Source organism: Lissotriton vulgaris, chromosome 5 (assembly GCF_964263255.1).
Source record: "Lissotriton vulgaris chromosome 5, aLisVul1.2, whole genome shotgun sequence".
In the NCBI taxonomy this organism is placed as follows: domain Eukaryota; kingdom Metazoa; phylum Chordata; class Amphibia; order Caudata; family Salamandridae; genus Lissotriton; species Lissotriton vulgaris.
Window position 1 is genome coordinate 328,529,017 of NC_141693.1, and position 24,478 is coordinate 328,553,494.

General features: G+C 47.4%; 1 protein-coding gene across 1 annotated transcript in view; it reads right to left on the bottom strand.

Annotated features, from left to right (window-relative positions):
• The window catches only part of NBL1 (NBL1, DAN family BMP antagonist), a 94,099-nt gene extending 71,929 nt beyond the window's left edge, over window positions 1–22,170 (bottom strand). The window contains exon 1 of the mRNA XM_086921569.1: window positions 21,966–22,170. The gene's annotated coding sequence lies outside the window, so the exon portion shown is untranslated. The remainder of the gene's footprint in view (window positions 1–21,965) is intronic.
• Between the last annotated feature and the right edge of the window lie 2,308 nt (window positions 22,171–24,478).

Consider the following 24,478-nt stretch of genomic DNA (forward strand, 5'->3'; position numbering starts at 1 on the left):
GGAATGCTCCTACCGCAACACACTGTAGCCCAGAGCCGTCTCATCCTAGCACCCTCGCACACAACACCGCCCTCTCTAACCAAGCACTGCCCCCTCCCATATCACAGATACTCCGAGCACCCTCAAACCCTGCACCGGGCCCTCAAATCAAGGACTGCTCAACCACCGCAACCTCTAACCCGGAACTTTCCCACCAAGCACTGTCCCTTTTAAGCAGACTTCATTCCCAGCAACGCCCCTCCCCATATCCTCAAAGCCAACACTGCTCCTTAAAATCAGGGACTGCTCAACCTCAATGTATTCCAGTCTACCACAATCCCATCCCATAACCACCCCTTCCAGCACCCTTGAACCTAGCGCCGCCACTCCATTACTCACACCTGAAACCTGTATACCTCAAACTCAGCACGGCCCCTTCCCAGCACAATCGAACCAAGCGCCGCCCCTTCCCAGCACAATCTAACCAAGCGCCGCCCCTTCCCAGCACAATCTAACCAAGCGCCACCACATCCTAGCACACTCTAACCAAGCGCCGCCCCTTTCCAGCACATTCTAACCAAGGGCCGCCCCTTCCCAGCACAATCTAACCAAGGGCCGCCCCTTCCCAGCACACTCTAACCAAGGGCCGCCCCTTCCCAGCACAATCTAACCAAGGGCCGCCCCTTCCCAGCACAATCTAACCAAGGGCCGCCCCTTCCCAGCACACTCTAACCAAGCGCCGCCCCTTTCCAGCACAATCTAACCCAGCGCCGCCCCTTCCCTGCACAATCTAACCCAGCGCTGCCCCTTCCCTGCACAATCTAACCCAGCGTCGCCCCTTCCCAGCACACTCTAACCAAGCACCGCCCCTTCCCAGCGCAATCTAACCAAGCGCTAACCCTTCCCACCACAATCTAACCAAGCACCACCACATCCTAGCATACTCTAACCAAGCACCGCCCCTTCCCAGCACACACTAACCAAGGGCCGCCCCTTCCCAGCACAATCTAACCAAGCGCCACCCCATCCTAGCACACTCTAACCAAGCACCGCCCCTTCCCAGCACAATCTAACCAAGCACCCCCTTCCCAGCACAATCTAACCAAGCACCACCCCTTCCCAGCACAATCTAACCAAGCACCACCCCTTCCCAGCACAATCTAACGAAGCACCACCCCTTCCCAGCACAAACTAACCAAGCACCACCACATCCTAGCACAATCTAAACAAGCACCACCACATCCCAGCACAATCTATCAAGCACCACCCCTTCCCAGCACAATCTATCAAGCACCGCCCCATCGAAGTGGCGGCTCCTCCGCTTAGGCGGAGGATCGTTGCCCCACTGCTATTTCAGCAGTGCAAAAAATAAAAATAAAATGATGAGGACGTTATAATTTTATCTTTCTAAGGTCTGTAATGTAAGGGACACCCAATTCAGAGTGACAGACATACGAGTCGGGCTGGGCTCTGTGACACCAGAGCAGCGGAGGAGTGGTGTACACTCCTCTAAGTGCATATGACGGTTTGGCCGGCCCAACCGCCATTCGCACTTGGCTTGTTCTATATTGGGCTGTGTTGCACAGTCCCATGGAGAACATGCCCAGGCTACTAGCATCCAAACAGGGTGCTCAGACCAATCACAGGGCTGCTCCTGTATCGTCGTGATTGGCTGTGAGAGCCCGGAAGCATGGGTGCTCCCAATACTTCTAGCAGACCAAGGACAGAAGAGATGCATGCCGCAGTGCGGTGGCGAAGGTAAGTTTATTTAAAACATTTTTTTAATCCACACCCCACCCTATCTGTTCGGAGGCTGCCGCCACTGCCATCGCAGCACACACTAACCAAGCACCACCCCTTTCCAGCACAATATAACTAAGCACAACTCACCGCAGTACGCTCTAACCAACGCCCCACCGCAGTACGCTCTAACCAACGCCCCACCGCAGCACACTCTAACCAAGCACCGCAGCACACTCTAACCAAGCACCGCAGCACACTCTAACCAAGCACCGCAGCACACTCTAACCAAGCACCGCAGCACACTCTAACCAAGCACCGCAGCACACTCTAGCCAAGCACCGCAGCACACTCTAGCCAAGCACCACAGCACACTCTAGCCAAGCACCGCAGCACACTCTAGCCAAGCACCGCAGCACACTCTAGCCAAGCACCGCAGCACACTCTAGCCAAGCACCGCAGCACACTCTAGCCAAGCACCGCAGCACACTCTAGCCAAGCACCGCAGCACACTCTAGCCAAGCACCGCAGCACACTCTAGCCAAGCACCGCAGCACACTCTAGCCAAGCACCGCAGCACACTCCAGCCAAGCACCGCAGCACACTCTAGCCAAGCACCGCAGCACACTCTAGCCAAGCCGCTTGTTTGTGTTTTATTTTCCTGAACTGCAGCCTTAACCCCTTGTATGCTGGTGACGAACCCCAGCCGTCACGCTTCGCGGTGCTCGTGTGCTGATGACGGCTGGGGTTAATCACGGCCCGCCCTGTTTGTTTGTTTACCGCACAGCGGCGGAAATGGCCCAGCAGCGAAGGGGTTAAGGCAGCAGTGGGTGTGGCGTACACTGGAAGATCAAATTCACTATTCTATCTCATTGAATATTTGGCGAAAGAGCCCCCTTCCAGCACACTAGCCAAGCACCACCCCAATCTACCACACTCTAAACCTGCACCACCCCATTCTAGTACATTCTAGCCCTGCACCGCCCCATTCTAGCTCATTCTAACCCGGCACCGCCCCATTCTAGCTCATTCTAGCCCTGCACGGCACCATTATAGCAAATTCTAGCCCTGCACCGCCCCATTCTAGCCCTGCACAGCCCCATTCTAGCATGTTCTAACCCTGTGCCGCACCATTCTAGCACCTTCTAATCCTGCGCCACCCCATACTAGCACATTCTAACCCTGCACCACTACAACTGACCGCACTAACCCTGCATCTCCCCACCATAGCACACGCTATCCAAGCAGACTATCCTAGTACCGCCCCATTCTAGAAAATTCTAAGCTTGCACCGTCCGACCACCAGAGCACTAAGCCTGCACCGCCCCACCCCAGTGTACTAACCCTGCACCATCCCAACCTAATGCACCACCCCAGAGCTCCAACCCTGCACCGCCCCACCCTAGCACACTCTAACCAAGCACCACCCGAACCCAACACACTAATCCTGCACCGTCCCAGTACACTAATCAAGCACCACCTCAACCTTGCATAATTCAACTAAGCACCGCCCCATCCCAGCACAATCTAACCCAGCACAGCCCCACCCCAGCACATTAATCAAGCACAGCCTAATCCCAGCACACACTCACCAAGCAACTCCCCATTCCCGCACACTCTAACCACGCACCGCCCCAGCACACTAATCAAGCACCACCATATTCCACTATAACCAAGCACTGCCCTTATTCCTGCCCAATCTAACCAAACACTGCCACATCCCAGCGCAATCTAAACAAGCACTGCCCCATTTCAACACACTTATCAATCCCCACCTCATTAGAGGACAAGCTTACCAAGCCCAGCCCCGCCCCACCTATCAAGTACCACCCCATCCCTATACACTCTAACCAAGCACCGCCCCACCCCTGTATACTCTAAATATGCAGTACCCATCGTAGCACCCTCAGGACCAAGCCTGCAAAATCCAATCAAAGCACTCTCTGACCCCGCACCACCAGACCTCATTATCCTAGCAACCTCCAAACCCAGCAGAGCTGCAACTATTGCAAGCACCCTCTAACCAGCAAAGCACATTCACAGCGCTACTCCAGGGCTAGAACCGCCTCACCCCACAACTCTCTCTGCTAAACGCACTCTCAGCCCAACTCCTCACTCTAATCCTAGTATTGTCTCACTCATACCTAGGTCATGTTCACTGTCTCACTCCCCAGCACACTCTTTAATTTGCCATTCGCTCAAACCATCACCACCCACAATCCTAGCAGTCTCTGGCTCTAACCCCTGCCCTCTCCCGCAGCATAGCCCTCTCCCAGTACAACACGACTGCTCTACTTTCTTACCAAAGCATACTCATTTCTCTCTAAAGCCAGCCCAGTTTGACCTCTTACAATATATTCTCCATTGTCTACTCAGATCCTTTACTCCCACACGCTCCCTAACTCCAACAAAGTATCTGCGTTTAGCACTTTTTGTACACCATTTTTCGCTCCCTGTAACACCGGCACCATCGATCAGACGTCACATAAAGATTCTCTTAGCGCCACATCTATTGCCAGCCCTCAATGTACTCTTGCTCTCTTCAGCCAGAGAAAGCTCCCTTAACGCCCTGTTCTCTCACACTAGGGTACCCCACGAACAACCCCATATCTTTCACGAGTACCACTCATTTTAACCCCAAAGCAGTCTCTAGCCAGATTGTTTCATCTGTAATAATCTCACTATACTCTCTGGCTCCAATCCAAGCACGCACACACCTCTCTCTCTAATCCAAGAACACACACCCCTCTCTTCAATCCCAGCATTTACACACTCTCTCTCTCTAATCCAACTACACACCACACACCTCCTTCTAAGGCAACCACACACGCACCCCCCTCTCTAATCCAAGCACACACACACCCCTCTCTCTAATCCAAGCACACATGCACACACCCCTCTCGCTCTAATCAAAGCACACACCCTTCTCTCTCTACTCCAAGCACACATGCACATACCCCTCTCTCTCTAATCCAAGCACACACGCACACACCCCTCTCTCTAATCCAAGCACACATGCACACACCCCTCTCTCTCTAATCAAAGCACACACGCACACACCCCTCTCACTCTACTCCAAGCACACACACACACACCTCTCTCTCTAATCCAAACATACACGCACACATCCCTCTCTCTCTAATCCAAGCACACACGCACACACCCCTCTCTCTAATCCAAGCACACACCCCTCTCTCTCTAATTGAAGCATACACCCCTCTCTAATCCAAGCATACACGCACACACCCCTCTCTCTCTAATCCAAGCATACACGCACACACCCCTCTCTCTCTAATCCAAGCATACACGCACACACCCCTCTCTCTAATCCAAGCATACACACACCTCTAATCCAAGCATACACGCACACACCCCTCTCTCTGTAATCCAAGCACACACTCACACACCCCTCTCTCTCTAATCCAAGCACACACACCCCTCTCTCTAATTCAAGCATACACGCACACCCTCCTCTCTCTCTAATCCATGCACACACACACCACACTAAGGCAGAGGTCTTCAAACTTTTTGATGCAGAGACCCCCTTGTAAAACCTTTTTAGGCGTAAGGACCCCCTTCCGACAAAAGTTTCTAGAAACAAGTACATCTCATCATCAACTTTTGACAACCATAAATGCGCCTGTTAGACCTCATCACATCCATCCATCCACCCTTTCATCCTTCCAGCCATACATCCATCCTTCATCCATCTACCCTTTCATCCTTCCATACATCCATCTTTTACCCATCCATCCACCCACCTTTTCACACATCCAACCATGATTCATCCATGCAACCTTTTATGAATCCATACATCCAAGCACACACCCCTCTCTCTCTAATTGAAGCATACACGCACACACCCCTCTCTAATCCAAGCATACACGCACATACCCCTCTCTCTCTAATCCAAGCATACACACACACAACCCTCTCTCTCTAATCCAAGCATACACACACACCCCTCTGCATACACGCACACACCCCTCTCTCTCTAATCCAAGCATACACACACACCCCTCTCTCTAATCCAAGCATGCACGCACACACCCCTCTCTCTCTAATCCAAGCATACACGCACACACCCCTCTCTCTCTAATCCAAGCATACACACACACCCCTCTCTCTCTCTAATCCAAGCACACACACCCCTCTCTCTAATCCAAGCACACACACCCCTCTCTCTCTAATCCAAGCATACACGCCCACACTCCTCTCTCTCTAACCCAAGCATACACGCAAACACCCCTCTCTCTCTAATCCAAGCACACACACCTCTCTCTAATCCAAGCACACACACACACCTCTCTCTAATACAAGCACACACACCCCTCTCTCTCTAATCCAAGCATACACACACTCCTCTCTCTCTAATCCAAGCATACACGCACACACCCCTCTCTCTCTAATCCAAGCATACACGCACACATCCCTCTCTCTCTAATTCAAGCACACACACACTCCTCTCTCTCTCTAATCCAAGCATACACGCACACATCCCTCTCTCTTTAATTCAAGCACACACACACTCCTCTCTCTCTCTCTAATCCAAGCATACACGCACACACCCTTCTCTCTCTCTAATCCAAGCCTACACGCACACACCCCTCTCTCTAATCCAAGCATACACGCACACACCCCTCTCTCTCCAATCCAAGCATACACACATCCCTCTCTCTTTAATCCAAGCACACACACGCTTCTCTCTCTAATCCAAGCATACACGCACACACCACTCTCTCTAATCCAAGCATACACACACCCCTCTCTAATCCAAGCATACACGCACACACCCCTCTCTCTGTAATCCAAGCACACACACACATACCCCTCTCTCTCTCTAATCCAAGAAGACACTCTCTCTCTAATCCATGCACACACACGCCACACTAAGGCAGAGGTCTTCAAACTTTTTGATGCAGAGACCCCCTTGTAAAACCTTTTTAGGCGCAAGGACCCCTTCCGACAAAAGTTTCTAGAAACTGGTGCATCTCATCATCAACTTTTGACAACCATAAATGCGCCTGTTAGACCTCATCCCATCCCATCATTCATCCACCCACACTTTCACACATCCATCCATCCACCCTTTCATCCTTCCAGCCATACATCCATCCTTCATCCATCTACCCTTTCATCCTTCCATCCATACATCCATCTTTTACCCATCCATCCATCCACCCACCTTTTCACACATCCAACCATGACTCATCTATGCAACCTTTTATGAATCCATACATCCATCCACCCTTTCATCCTCTCATCCATACACCCATCCATCATCCATCCACCCTTTCATCCATCCACCCTTTCATCCATCCACCCTTTCATCCATCCATCCACCCATCATTCACCCCCCACCTTTTCACACATCCATCCATGCATCATTCATCCATGCAACCTTTTATCCATCCATACATCCATCCACGCTTTAATCGTTCCATCCATCCATACTTCAACTGTCCACCCTTTCTTCCTTCCATCCATACATCTATCCTTCGTCTATCCACCCTTTCATCCTTCCATCCATACATCCATCCTTCATCCATCCACCCTTTCATCCATACATACATCCACCCATCATTCATCCCCCCACCTTTTCACAAATCATCCATGCAACCTTTTATCCATCCATACATCCATCCTTCATCCATACATCCTTTCATCCATCCTTCATCCGTCCAACCTTTCATCCTTCCATCCATACATCTATCGTTCATCCATCCATCCATCCTTCATCCATCCACCCTTTCATCCAGCCATTCACCCAACATTCATCCACCCATCTTTTCACACATCCATCCAGCATTCATCCATCCATCCTATACTCCTTTTGATGAATAAAAAGATATTTAAATAAAATAAAAAAGGAAATGTATAGGGCCTAGATATCACAGGCTCTTAGGCCCAGAGTTACAAATATTAAATATACAAGGCAATCTTCAAACTCCTATACTGTGGCTCACGGAAAAAATAGCCTTTAGAGGTCTTGCATAAAGGATCTGCCCAAGATAAAATAACAACAAGATAGATGTATAAACAAGTGATTAACAGCAAAATAGAAGTCTGGTAAAGAAAATAGCAAGAATTGGAGGTTCACTAATCTAAAACCCATCTATTACTTTACAGAACAACATATTCAGTCCTCAATCGATAGTAAAGAAGCAAGAAAAGCTGTAAACGAGGAATGTTCATTACAGGGAGCCTCTTGAAAAAGCGAAAGAATTCCAATACCTACTGTACTCCTGGCTCTCAAAATGTGGGCGGAGCCAAAACCTCTGTAGAGATGGTCACATATTTGTCTGGCGACAGCTGCGCTGTGAAGCCCGCTCATAAAAAGCAGCATATAACAAGCTTCCTATTATATGAGCAGTATGCAATTGTAATGAAAGCAGTGATCATCTCAAGACGTGAATACATTTAAAAGAAATGCAGGAAAAACAGAATGGTCCCGAATAAGCCATATGTCAGCCTATTTTTCTTCAAAACGTTTGCTGCCTAAAAGGACACCAGAAGGTGCTTTAGACGAACACATACTAGCACTAAATGCAAATATTAGCTACCCTAAACACTGGGAGTTCGCATGCTACCATAGACCAAAGGTGAACTAATATGAGTTTCCATGATTTCCAACTTCCTGAGATGTGTTTTCCATTTTGGGAGCAGCAGAAATGGAGAAACAATCTTTAATCAATCTAAACTTCTATTTGTCAACCTTTCCTTTCCAGAACGAAACGAAACCAGATGCGACTAAATTGTGAATTATCTCAATAATATAATTTCAAAATGAGGACTTAAAGTAGAATGCCATTTTACTGCATATCTAATGTTGGTAGCACATGTGAATTGTGATTTTGTTTCACAAAATAATCAATCATTAGGCACACCCTTTCTACTCTTGATACTATCATGCAGAAAAGGAACTGCTATTCTGTGAAGCAATTATGTTTAAAATCCTAATTTACCTTTTCTGCAGGCCCGAAGGGCAGCAGATTCCTTGTGATAGTTCCTGGCATGTAAGCCTGGTATGTGGTAGATTACAGGATTGTACACACACACACAGCCACACCAGAGTACTTGACAGGTCTTTAAAAGACCTTTTACTTGTAATGAGGCTTTGATGTTTTTCACCCCTAGGTGTGAACTCGGCCTCCGCCGTGAGCACCCTCAATCAGCCCAACGCCAGGAACTGCATGCTCTGACAGAATCTGCGACCCCCTTCCAAGGATCCACAACCCCCCTGGGGGTCGCGCCCCACAGATTGAAGACCTCTGCTCTAAGGCAACCACACATGCACCCCTCTCTCTCGAATCCAAGCATACACACACTCCTCTATCTCTAAAATTCAAGCATTTATACTCTCTTTCTGTAATCCAAGAACACACTCTCTCTCTAATCCAAGCACACACACACCCCCTCTCTCCCTAATCCAAGAAGACACTCTCTCTCTCTCTCTAATACAACCACACACACCCATCTAAGGCAACCACACATGCACCCCTCTCTCTCGAATCCAAGCATACACACACACCCCTCTCTCTCTCTCTAATCCAAAAACACACACTATTTCTCTAATCCAAGAACACACTCTCTCTTGCCCTCTAATCTAGGCACACACCACACACCTCACTCTAAGGCAACCACACATGCAGCCCTCTCTCTCTAATCCAAGCATACGCACATCCCTCTCTCTAATCCAAGCATACACACACCTCTCTCTCTCTAATCCAAGCATACACACATCCCTCTCTCTCTAAACCAACCACACACACACTTCACTCTAAAGCAACTACACACACTCCCCTCTCCCTAATCTAAGCATATACAAACACACCCCTCTCTCCCTAATCCAAGAACACACTCTCTCTCTCTCTCTCTCATCCAAGCACACACCACACACCTCACTCTAAGGCAACCGCACAGTCACCCCTCTCTCTAATCCAAGCATACACACATCCCTCTCTTTCTAATCCAAGAACACACACACACACCCCTCTTTTTCTCTAATCCAAGAACACACACTCCCTCTCTCGCTAATCAAAGCACACACACCCCTCACCCTCTTATCAAAACACGCACACTTTCTCTAATCCAGGAACACACACACTCTCTCTCTCTAATCTAAGCTCAAATCCCCTCTCTCTATAATCCAATCGCACACACTCCCTCTCATCCAAACACACCCACATCCTCTCTCTCTAACCCAAACACACACACATACTCCCCATCTACCCCAATCACACACTCTCACCCAGTCACACACACATTAATCCAATGACACACACACTAAACCAAGAACACACACACAATATCTAATCCAACGACACACACCCCCTAACCCAACACCAAACACACACACACCCTAAACCAATGACACACACACACCCTAAACCAATGACACACACACACACCCTAAACCAATGGCACACACACACACACACACACACACACACCCTAAACCAATGGCACACACACACACACACACACACACACACACACACCCTAAACCAATGGCACACACACACACACACACACCCACCCTAAACCAATGGCACACACACACACACCCCAAACCAACAAGACACACAAACCCTAAAATCAACAACACACACACACACAAACCCTAACTCAACAACATACACAACCACCAATCCATTGGCACTCACACACCCACCAATCCATTGGCACACACACCCACCAATCCATTGGCACACACACACACACCAATCCATTGGCACACACACACACACCAATCCATTGGCGCACACACCCACCCACCAATCCATTGGCACACACACCCATCGGCACACATACCAATCCATTGACACATACACCAATCCATTGACACACACACCAATCCATTGACACACACATCAATCCATTGACACACACACCAATCCATTGACACACACACCAATCCATTGACACACACACCAATCCATTGACACACACACCAATCCATTGACACACACACCAATCCATTGACACACACACACACACACACACCAATCCATTGACACACACACACACCAAACCATTGACACACACACACACCAAACCATTGACACACACACACACCAAACCATTGACACACACACACACACCAAACCATTGACACACACACCAAACCATTGACACACACACACACACACACCAAACCATTGACACACACACACACACCAAACCAAACCATTGACACACACACACACACACCAAACCATTGACACACACACACACACACCAATCTATTGACACACACACACACACCCACACCAATCCATTGACACACACACACACACCAATCCATTGACACACACACACACACCAATCCATTGACACACACACACACCAATCCATTGAGAGACACACACACACACACCAATCCATTGACACACACACACACACACACTAATCCATTGACACACACACACACCAATCCATTGACACACACACACACACACCAATCCATTGACAAACACACACACACCAATCCATTGACACACACACACACCAATCCATTGACACACACACACACCAATCCATTGACACACACACACACCAATCCATTGACACACACACACACCAATCCATTGACACACACACACACACACCGATCCATTGACACACACACACACACACCGATCCATTGACACACACACACACACCAATCCATTGACACACACACACCAATCCATTGACACACACACACCAATCCATTGACACACACACACCAATCCATTGACACACACACACACACCAATCCATTGACACACACTCTCAATCAACGGCGCGCACACTCTCAATCAACGGCGCGCACACTCTCAATCAACAGCGCGCACACTCTCAATCAACAGCGCGCACTCTCCCTCAAACAATAACAACACTCTAATTCAGTCAAGTCTAATCCAGTCACACACACATTAACCCAAGCTCACACATACAGATTCTCTGCAAAAAGGCACAGACTTGTCCTAGTAGCAGAACTCTGACACCAGTCTAACATGTGGTGCACACAGTCCCATTAGCTATACCCGCCAGAGGTGGGCGAGCCCCTGAAAGCGCGAGCCTGAAGCATGGCTCTGGCTCTGCTCAAGGTTATGCTGGAACCTTGAGCCCAAGACAAGCTGGGCTCTCAAGTGGAAACTGCTTCCACCCACCATCTACCCAGGATGTGGTGTTACGACCAGAGCAGTCAACTTTGCAACTGGGGAACCAGGCTCAGATTTGTTCCATCGGCTCAACATCCGATGATTCTGGGCAACTCACATAACCTCCTTGTGATTTTATATAGTGATTCTGACCTAGTGTAATGTAAGTGATGTTCATTAAAGTGATCCCATACCTTGGGTCTAGTAGGCGCTACATAAAAACTGCAGAAAAATGCACAAACAGGTAAAAACAAAGCGTTAAAATGAAAAAGGGAAGACAAAAAGATACCTATTCAGTGGCTGATTTGTACAAAGTGAAACCAGAAAACCTGGATAAATTGTGCATTCTCAACTTAAGTTGTGTGATTGTAGGCACATATCTTATTTCTCCAAAACTTATTTTTCTTCATTATTGCATATGAAAGCACTTTCAAATATGCCAGTTCAGAATACCAGTTGTATAAAGTCTACAAGTTGCTTTATAATAATCTGGGACACATACAGTGTTTACATGGCAGTTGTCTTGCCTTAGTTCACTAATGGTTCATGTTTAAAAACTAGCACCTTTAATAAGTACTTCGCAGTACAGTGCTATAATGTGACGTATTATTGTCAAAGCTTACGTGTTAAAGAAAACCGCTTTTTTGAATTTTAAGGAAATATATTTTATGCGATTTTTGTTGTAATATTTATATAGCACACGTTTTCAGGGCTCGGCTCGTGCAGGGACTAAGAGTTGAGCCAGACCCATGGCTCGGTGCTCTCTGTTAATTTTTGGCTCGCCCACCTCTAATCCCCCCATACAGTTACACCCCAAAAAGTGCCCGCGCACACTGTACACCACGCTCCAACCAACACACACGCAGGGTCGGCTTTAGCACTGGTGGCCATGGGCGTCCGCAGACATTTTTCCTGGGGGGGGCAAAATGTTAACGTCATCACCATCCTCCGACATGATGTGTGCCAGGTGGGGCACAAGAAACACTGGGGCGCAGAACTGGGATAGACTCAATTAAATGCCAGGAATCCAGGACATGTGACTGACCCTGCCACAGACCAACAAACACCGCCTGTAGGAAAAACGCTAAACTTTCTGACAAGCTGCTTTATCTCTGTCTCATAGGTGTGCATACTTCCGGGTCCTCGATCCAACACCAATCAAGGCTGTCTTCAGCACTGAATACTTTAAAACAGCCTATGATTAAAGCACCAGATTAAATATACTGTATGCACAGTGTATGTTAGGGATTATTTGTAGCGCACATATTTACCAATATTGGCTTCTTGGTGCTAGAATTCATGATAACTTTTACCCACAGTTAAAGCACAACTTCAGTCAGTAATAAATAATGCAGCAATCACACACTCTAGTGATTCGCCAAGGGGTGCTCCCTTACTAGAATTCCCCAGGCATTGTTAAATTTTACACACATTGAAGTAATGTATACAAAATAAAATGTATAGGTCCAAATGTTAGCAATATTTTTTAAAAGAAACTTAGAGTCCCTCTACGTGTAGTCAATGTCAAACTGACAACGTGTGCACGTTTAGGGATACAATAATGGCCTTATACTGAAGCCCTGCACCGTAAATGTGTGGCACTGCGGAGCCCGCAGGGGCGGCACATCACAAGTCCAGGGATGCTGAGTCTTACACAGTGGTCGAAGTGGGGTAAAAAAAGTAGGAGAACAGTGGGCGGAGAATCAGAGGGCAGGAATAACCCAAGGATTGGATCTGTGGTTGGAGCCAATTTTTTTGTATTTGTTTGGCATTTCACTGCCCAGTTTAATCAACCAATGGATACACATGATTATTTAAGGTTATAATGAGTTATTGACATTAAAATATATTCACAAAGTATGCTTCTAATCACAGAATGTACCAAATACGATAAAATGTGGAAACACAAGCCATTTGTCTCCGAGCCATGGAGTTTTTCCACAACAGCAGTTCAAACAAGAAAGCAAAATATCATAGTTTGCAAATGTTTTCTCTAATTTTATGGCTCTGCCATATTTGCCTCATTATGCAAGATCTGCTGCATGATCTGACCATTTAAACTAATAAATTATTTGAAGCTCAAACATATCAAAAGTTAATAAAAAAGGTAACTTGTGTTGCTGCGGTGTGGATGGCCTATTCCAAAGGTTGACTGGTCACCTTTCTCACTGCTGCGTTTGTATGTTACACTGGTACTAATAAGGCAACATCTTTCCAGAGACTTTTAGCATGTGTACACACATCAAAATAATAACATTCCTGAAAATATACTGCATTATGCTGCAGCCTTTTTTTTAAAGCATAATGTAGTCAACACTACAGCATACTTTTGTCATCCTTTGCTGCATAATTAATTCCAGTAGCCCCACAGCAGGCATCACATGTTAAAATTGCTTGTAAATGAAGCAGGGAGACTGTGAAGTTTGCGAACTTAGTTTGTGGGCGTGCAAATCCTGCATTGCCAATCCCTGGTTAGTTGCAGCTACTACTGCTGAAACAAGGCCAATGGAGGTACCTATGGGTGAGGCAGACTGGCCTCAAGGGCAGGGCCAGCCATAGCACTGGTGGTGTCCTGTGCATTAATGTTTGTTAGTGCCCCTCAATGACCACCTCTGCCATGGATTACCTCACTACCACCCTTTAACTCTGCCCCCCAAGTCTCCATAACCACCTTCTCTCAGATGCATTTAATTTGATTTACAGCACCACCAATCAATGTATACATGTGGAAATCACCGTATAGGAAATGTTACGTAAGACTAAGGACTACAAGGTGTTGGAGTCACATGACAACCATACTAGTAGCCTGTATAGTTTTACAGTGATTGGTCTGGAGAAACACAATACCGGTAATTTAAAACGTATTACCATGGTTGGGGGTTCTACTTAATAATCAGATTTGATTTCTATCCAAAAGAACACTTTTTGGGGACAGTGGGATGATCAAAGACTGGGAGGGGTGGGGGTGGGGGGGGGAATATAATGCTCTAATTTATACCTTGCAGTTTGTATGCAGGTCTTAGATGACAGTTAATAGCTCACTGTTCTAAGTTAGGATTTTAACTTATAAACTTCAAGTAACGAAAGGATCTCTCTGACAAAAGCAGTAGCCCACTGACCTATTTACATTATGTGCTCTTTTTGATCTGCATGGCACATGTTCTTTGCAGCCGGTACATTAACCTTCTGAGCTACCTTTCCATGAGTCAAAACTTCCACTAGACAAAATTCTGATATCTCTCTAGGAGGAACATTAATCACCAGAGTCATCATGACATTTTTATTGTTGCAGAAAATTGCTGGAGGCCAGGAAGGAGGCAGCAAGCATTTTTAAAACCATAATATACTTGCAAACATGATGCCTCCACCTAAAGTCAGCACCCGGGGCTGTCACACTGGTTGCACTGCTCTTGAGCTGGCCCTTCTCAAGGGTCCTGTGACCTCAGTGACTGTTGTTCTAGGGTGTGCTGCTTCCAGGCCTGCCCGCAAGAATGGAGGTAAACTTCAGTATGGATAGTGGTGGGCAAGCCTTGAGGGTTAACCTACACTTGTCATGCTAGGGTCCACCTGCTGGTACGAAGACACCAGGGCTTCTAAGGTTTTGCGAAGCCTTCTAAGGTCTAGCATTTAATTGTGCTCTTGCAGGAGAGTGGTCTGGTGGACTGGTTATTAAGGCTGAACCAGGTTCCCAGTTCCAAATTCAGCAGCTCTGACCATAGTGCCACATCCTCTCCCCCACTGAACACCGTACTGCCCCACTGAGAAAAACTCCCACTGTCTTCAACTACAACCCAATTGTTCCCCACTATAAACACCTGGATGCAGCTCAATTTAAATTACGCACTAGACAAGAGCAATATGCAGCCTACAAAAAAAAAAGGTAACAACATCCTGGAAAAAGCAAACACTTATAGGGAATGCAAAATGTAGCAAACCATGGGAAATGTAAGCATGAACAACATGGTTACCTTAATGCTTTTACACTCACTATTCAGAAATCAGTGAGTGCTTTTGCCTGAAAAGTTAAGGACATGACTACAGGGCCCTGAATTGTCCCATTTCAATTGCCATTGGTTAGATCCTTACAAAACGTAAGCAGTATGGTAAAAAGACCACATCCCTGGACGCAGAGCCGCCGTCCGCAGCACACATTTTGTTTTCCGATCCACACATTGCAGTACCTCCAGGATTGGTGCACTAGTTCCAAGTCCAGGGAAAACAAAGACAAGAAAACAAAAATAGCGCTTGACTGGCAAACTCTGTAAAAGTGGTGCTAATGTGTTTGGGTGTGAATAAAATCAGTTTGGGCAGTTTGCTACCACTCTCTTACTTTATTTAGTTATTTATCTACTTTTCATATTTTTAGCCTTTTATTTCAAATGCTGCACTTTGGAATTAAAATGTAAGAAAAATACGACATTTCCAGCAAAAACATCTTTCTTTTTTGGATCCATTTCACAGGGAAGCAACTAAAAGAAAGGACAGGAAAGAGAGTAAGAACCCTGTCTTGAAATCACGGTTTTCATGGGTGTCTGCAGGGAGGGCAAGGAGGGGCGCTCCAGGGGGGGCAAGTGCCCCCCCTTGCTTCCCCTGCGGACGCCCATGCTGGTGGCGCCCGGTGCGACAATCATTCTTGGTGCCCCCACACTCCATGACCGCCTCCTCGGTTTCTCTCAATACCACTGGGAAAAAGTGCCTCTTATCTCTCCAATCATAAGTTATTGCTTAATACACCACCCCTCTCGAGGGCGACGCCACCCTGCACAGGTCAGCGCCCAGTGCGTCTGCACCGGTCGCACTGCCATAAGCCGGCCCTGCGCACACGCCTGCGACACCTCACCACGCACTCTCTTACCCCAGCATCCAAGTTCGCTATACTCAAGTAAAATGTTTTTATTGTTTCAGTCTTTTCAATAGTCGTTTACGAGATTGTAATAAACTATCCTAAATATATTTATAAAACCGACATTGCCTTATAAGGCATAATTAGTTTGATTAAAAATTGCTTGCTGGTTCATTCAGATTGCTGTCGTAGAGTCGTAACGTCATCACAAAATTATGAAGTCATGGGCAGCGTTCAAATATCGGCAAAAGCTAACGAGGGTTAATTGTCGTGTAATCTGGCACTCGAGCTCGCAACCCAGCACAGTCAACGCACGTCTCTCTAACTTTTGCACAATTCCCTACACAACTTCAGAGCAAAACAGATTTGATACCACAGCGCCACAGGTACAATCTCTGACAACTCCCACACTCGTCCCCTAAGACACTCCAGCATACTCTCTGCAACTTCAGCACTCGCCACCAGAGCACTTTTTGTCAAACCACTGCACTTTACCCACTTCTCACCCTTGTGGCAAATCCTCCACACTCTGAACCAAACACCCACATCCTTCACTGTGTGACCCCAGCACTCACTCGGTGCAAATTCCTCACACTCCCACAGTACTCACTCTCATGTCAATTCCTTCATACTCTCACAGCACTCACTGTCATGGTAAATCCTTCACACTGACCACAGCACTCACTCTCATGTCAATTCCTTCATACTCTCACAGCTCTCACTCTCATGGCAACCCCTTCATGCACTGTGACTACAACAGTCACTCTTATTGCAATTCCTTCATAATCTGTGATCATAACACGCTCTCACGGCAATTCCTTCGTACTCACTCATGACAAAACCCTCACATACTAACCACAACACTCGTTCTCATGGCAAACCTTTCACACACTGGTACTACAACACTTGAATTCATGGCAAATCCTTCATAGTTTACAACCACAACATTCACTCTCAGGGCAAGTCCTTCGCACTGACCACAGCACTCACCGTCATAGCAATGTCTTCACTTTACCACAACACTCACTTTCATGGCTAATCCGTGAGCCTCTGTGACCTCTTCACTCACTCCCATGGCAAAACATCAGCACTCCGACCACACCACTCACTCATAAAAAGTCTTTCACATTCTGTGACCACAACACTCACTCATGGCAAATTCTCACACTCCCACAGCACTCATTCTGATGGCAAATGCTTCACAGTCAGACCACAACACTCACTCATTACAGTTCCTTCAGACTCCCACGACAGCACTCATTCTCATGGCAAATCCATCACCGTCAGTGACTACAACACTCACTCTCATGGCAAATCCGTCACACTCAGTGACCACAACACTCACTCTTATGGGAAATCCGTCACACTGAGTGACCACAACAGGCACTCTTATGGGAAATCCGTCACACTCAGTGACCACAACAGGCACTCTTATGGGAAATCTGTCACACTCAGTGACCACAACAGGCACTCTTATGGGAAATCTGTCACACTCAGTGACCACAACAGGCACTCTTATGGGAAATCCCTCACACTCAGTGACCACAACAGGCACTCTTATGGGAAATCCGTCACACTCAGTGACCACAACAGGCACTCTTATGGGAAATCTGTCACACTCAGTGACCACAACAGGCACTCTTATGGGAAATCTGTCACACTCAGTGACCACAACACTCACTCTCAGGGTAAATATTTCGCACTCAGTGACCACAGAGCAATGCACTCTGCCAGGGAGACTGCCTAACTCCATGTCATCATGGACACCCTTTTCAATCCTGGACATTTCACCATCAAGTCATTGCTATCAGGTATGTTAATTAGTTCAGTGGAAGTAAAGACTACAACACCCAAAATGCATTCGTTTTTCACAAAAAGCCCTTTTAGTCTAAACAGTTTGACAGTAAACCTACGCACTCTCTACATTAACCTGCCACGCACTAAGTAATTGTGCTACACACTCACTCACTCTAAGCCCAAAACAAACCAAAGAGATCTCAAGTTGTCCCTGTCCGGTGTGAGACGTTCACTGTCCCCCGCTTTCCATTCTGTCAGTTATAGTCCACCATTTACACAGAAAACACATAACTACGAACATGGAAATGTAAGGGATAAAACCAGACCTGGAAAAGTGCCTCCTTCCAGATGTGGTAAAACCTAAGATCCCCATCTCTCTTTGTAAACACAACACTCCTTAACTCACTCTCATCCCAAACACACACACTCTCGACCACCACTCTCCCAAGAGTTTCTCTGTAACCCAGTTTCTCTCTTAATTTAGCGCGTTTCGCAGCACCAGCACTTCTCCCAACTGCAGCATTCTTCGACTGACACACTCAAGACCAGGCACACACACACTCTCACAAGACCCGGCACACACACACACACACAATCTCAAAACCCAGCACACACACACACAATCTCAAAACCCAGCACACACACACACAAACAATCTCAAAACCCGGCACACACACGCACACACACAATCTCAAAACCTGGCACACACACGCACACACACACAATCTCAAAACCTGGCACACACACGCACACACACAATCTCAAAACCTGGCACACACACACACACAATCTCAAAACCCGGCACACACACACAATCTCAAAACCCGGCACACACACACACAATCTCAAAACCTGGTACACACACACACACACAATCTCAAAACCTGGCACACACACACAATCTCAAAACCTAGCACACACACACACACACACACACACACAATCTCAAAACCTGGCACACACACACACACACAATCTCAAAACCCGGCACACACACACACACACACAATCTCAAAACCCGGCACACACACACACACACAATCTCAAAACCCGGCACACACACACACACAATATCTCAAAACCCGGCACACACACACACACACACAATATCTCAAAACCCGGCACACACACACACAATATCTCAAAACCCGGCACACACACACACACACAATATCTCAAAACCTGGCACACGCACACACACACACACACAATATCTCAAAACCCGGCACACACACACACACAATATCTCAAAACCCGGCACACACACACACACAATCTCAAAACCCGGCACACACACACACAATCTCAAAACCCGGCACACACACACACACAATCTCAAAACCCGGCACACACAATCTCAAAACCCGACACACACACACACACACACACACACACAATCTCAAAAGCCGGCACACACACACACACACACACACATACAATCTCAAGAGCCGGCACACACACACACACACACATACAATCTCAAGAGCCGGCACACACACACACACACATACACTCTCAAGAGCCGGCACACACACACACACATACAGTCTCAAGACCCGGCACACACACACACACACACATACAATCTCAAGACCCAGCACACACACACATATACAATCTCAAGACCCGGCACACACACACATACAATCTCAAGACCCAGCACACACACACATACAATCTCAAGACCCGGCACACACACACATACAATCTCAAGACCCAGCACACACACACATACAATCTCAAGACTCGGCACATACAATCTCAAGACCCAGCACACACACACATATACAATCTCAAGACCCGGCACACACACACATACAATCTCAAGACCCAGCACACACACACATACAATCTCAAGACTCGGCACATACAATCTCAAGACCCAGCACACACACACATATACAATCTCAAGACCCGGCACACACACACATACAATCTCAAGACCCAGCACACACACACATACAATCTCAAGACCCAGCACACACACACATACAATCTCAAGACTCGGCACATACAATCTCAAGACCCGGCACACACATCACACTCTATTTAGTCCCAGCACACTCCTTTGTAGCAGTTTAGCTCCGCCACCTACTCTCTATAGCAGCTTTCTATTCTCTCTAAACCAAACGCTTACCTATCACAGATTCTACAACATGGCTGTTACTCTACACCCGACTTCTGTGAACCCCCACTTAAGCGTTACTGGATCCCCTCTGAATCATTATTGAAATCCGAGAACCCCCACCGAGTCATTACCCCCAGCCTAACCATTTTATATCATTTGAACTGCAAAACAATTCACTCAAAAATACAGAAACAAATCAAACAAATAAATAAAAGATTTAATAATTTGTGTAATTAAAAAAATAAAACATTTAATTGGAAGTTTTAAGCTTTTCTAAATTCAATTGAGGCCACCCATCGTCCATACTATATTCTGTTTCATGCCCTTGCACGGCTCCCAAGAATCATTCTGGCAATACTAGCAATTCATTAGCCTCCAATTTCAAGTTCCTTCACATTTACAGAACGTATTAAAAGCTCCATTTTACATGTTGCTTCTTTAAATAATATTAACAGATTAACAAAGTTAATGTTCGAAGCTGTCACGGACTCCCAGGGGTCCCTGGACCACAGTTTGAGAACCACTGTACCTGCCCCGTTCTCTCTTCGGCTGTCTCTCAATCTATCCACTGCTTTCTCTCTTTATTCCCAGAGCCCTCTCACTGAATTCCTAACTCTCTCCAAACCTTCTCTAACCCTGGCAATCTCGTTAGAAATCCAGCTCTCTCTAGAATGCCAACTGTGTTTCGCTCACCCCAAAGTATTGTCGTCTCTGACCACAGCACCACTCCGGTATCAGAGGTCTGTCACCACAGGTCCCTCTCACTTCAACACATCTCTAAGAAATGCACTCTCAGCCTAGGACACTTGCTGTCCAACACTGGCTTTCCGTTTAAAGCACCTACCTCCCAATGCCTCACAGCACTCTCTCTGCATCTCCAGCAAACTGTCTCTGTGTCAAACGCTCACTGACGCCGTGACCGGCTCGCCACTCACGGTCTGTGATGAATTTACTTTATGATTGTGTCTCTCCTCGTCCGAATACAAGACTCCCAACCTTCCGCACACATGGTCCATTCCGAACACACGCCCGTGTTTCGCCTTCTCCCTCCCCAGCACTCTCTCCCCTCCAGGCACTCCCTTTCAAACCTTGACATTGACTCGGTCTCTGCACCCCTCCGTTACAAGCACTGCCGCTGTTCACCAGCCGTTCTCTTTCCAGCACTCCCTGTATCCCCGGCACTCTCTCTGCTTCCAGCGCCCCCTCGGTGTCAAGCACCCCCGTATCCAGCACCCTTATTCCCAGCGCGCCCTCGCGCTCCTCGCAGCGCCCGCTCTTCAGCCTCTAGTTCTGAAGCAGCTCATGGCGTGGGAGCGGCTCGGGCTCTTACCAGAAAGGGTCCGTCAGGTAAGTCCCATAAAGGATCCTCCAGAGTGGGGTCCCAGGGGCTGGACCGACAGGAGTCCCCCCAGAGACTCTTGAAGTTGCCAGGAAGACGGGAGCCGGGATGTATAAGCAGCCCAGCCCCAAAACTCCTCTCCTAATAGGGAAATGGGATTTGAAGCCTCTGCTCGCAGCCCTCTGCTGGAGAGAGCGGGAACTGCAGGCAGGGCCAGGAGTGAGCCCAGGAACAGGCAGGGCCAGGCAGTGACCTCAGCAGCAGGCACAAGGCTGCGAGTTAGCGAAGAGGCCGAGCAGAGAGCTCAGAGCTCTCGAGTTTCCCAGCTTCATGGATGAGTAGCTCGCGGAGTCCTGAAATTTCATTTGAATTGAGGGACTTGTAGTCCTGGTTTTTGTAATGGGTTAAACGGGACTACAAATCCCAATATGCAATGAAAAAGAATCTGGACTCGGTCAGGTGAGATGCTCACAGACGGATTTGGATCATCTAAGAGCTCAGCAGGCAGTATCGCCGAATTTTAGAGCTCTTTTTTCTCATTGCAAGGTTCAAGACCTTGCTTACAACAGGCACAACAATTTGTGGTTCATGAAGGGCAACTAGATACAGTGGCGGCTGGCATGTCCCGAGGTTGGTAGGGTGGGTGGGACATTAAAAAAAAGAAAACAACTTACCTGCAAGCGCGATGCGACCTCCTCCTCGATGGCCTTCTCTCTTCGAGACAGGCAGGCTCGGAACTCCCTTCACCAATCCTAGCACTGCTCTCACCAGCATAAGAGCAGTACGAGGTTTGGGGGAGCGGCCTCCCTCGGCGCTCCACAGGGCTCTGGAGGCATTGGCTTAAGATAGCTGGGTTAGCGAGGTTTAAAGTGCGCATGTGTGGCTGTCCCTCACAAGACGGCCGGCCAAAAAGGCGTGCACTTTAAACTGAAAGTGCCCTTCTCTCTCTGCTGCTTTTATTCAGCAGCAGCCCCGCTCCTGTCATGAAGCTCCATTCGGGATGGCAGGAAAAAAAAATGGCAATGAATTAACTTCAATACCGTTCTATTTTTCTCTCTGGGGCATTTCAGTGGGAACTGACTAGATAGCTGCTAAGTTTTCCGGGTCAATGCATGACGTGCTCCTCCAGTCTTGGTCTTTTTCCTTTGGCCTCTGGGCCTGGTAGCCCTGGTGTTATATTGGCATAAACAATACTTGATACATTCTCTAGTAGTTTGAGCTTGTCTGCAATCAGGAGCGAGAGAGTGAGCTCAGAAGCAAGCAGGACCATGAGTATGACTTCCGGATCAGACGGGGCTAAAACAAGTCCCAGAATTCAAAGAAGAAAAAACCTGGACTCGAGCACCACTCGGCCTCATGGACCTGGGAAACTTGGCAGCTATGAAAAGTGAGCTCACCAGCAGGCAGGACAGGGTTCTTAGAAGGCAGGAAGAGTCCCATAAACTCAGCAGCAGGCAGTGGAAGTTCAGTGGGTTCAGCACTGTCTGTGAGGCGAGCTCGGCTTGGCCAGGAATAGGTGCCAGCTGACCTAAGTCATACGTGTAACATCATCTATTCTTGGCTTTTAGCTAATAGAACTTAAGCTGGGATTTTTAAAAAACCTAAATCCATGTTAAACTCAAGCGTGCAAATCACAGAAAGCAACTTGTTGATGGATCAAAATCTATCACTGGTTTAAGATGTGACTGTTGTCGTTGGGCTGGAGGTCTGTGAAGTATGAACAAGGAGTCAGTCTGATAGGAGGCAGTAACTTGACGATGGGTACAATATCATCTGCAGGGTTGGACTGGGAACCCTAAACAGCCCTGGCCCCGGGAGGCTGGAAACACATGCTTGCTGCTTTTGTTACTGGGACTGATATTGGAGCACCGCTGCGAAACCGCCCCCCACCCCCCATCTCTGTTAAACCGGCCCCCAACCTTCCAGCATCCCAGAGAAACGCCTGATGCACGGTACGGCCAGTCCAGCCCTGATCATCTGCATAGTTCTAGTCATGGCTTCATCCTTCAGCTGTAGTAACTGCTAAATGTATATATCGTACACAGTGGTGCCTGCCATGTGTATAGTTAGGTCTTCTATCCATAGGAAGAGCATTTTTGTTTTGCTAATTACTTTGGCACCATTTGACCAATCTTGACAAAACGTTCCCAAAATATTCATCCACCCCAGCTCGGTACTGGAAAGTTTTGGTGTGATCCATCAATTGGTGGTCCGAGGAAAAGAAGGGTCTCAAAATGCGTTATCCCTATTCAATTTATGTTGGGGAATTTTAGACAACGATACAGAAAATACGACTGAAAAAAAATTCCACCCAATTTGGAAGAAAGCAACATTTTTACCCAAAAAGCATGCTTTTTGTGATTTGGTGCACATGTGTTGAGCTGTTTTTGAGAAATTAAGCTCAAACAAATGTTTTTTGTTGTTGGTAAAAGTGATCCACGCCGTGCCTTCACTTTATTGGTGTGAACTTCCTTTTCTTTAGACGCGGCTGTAGCCTGAAAACG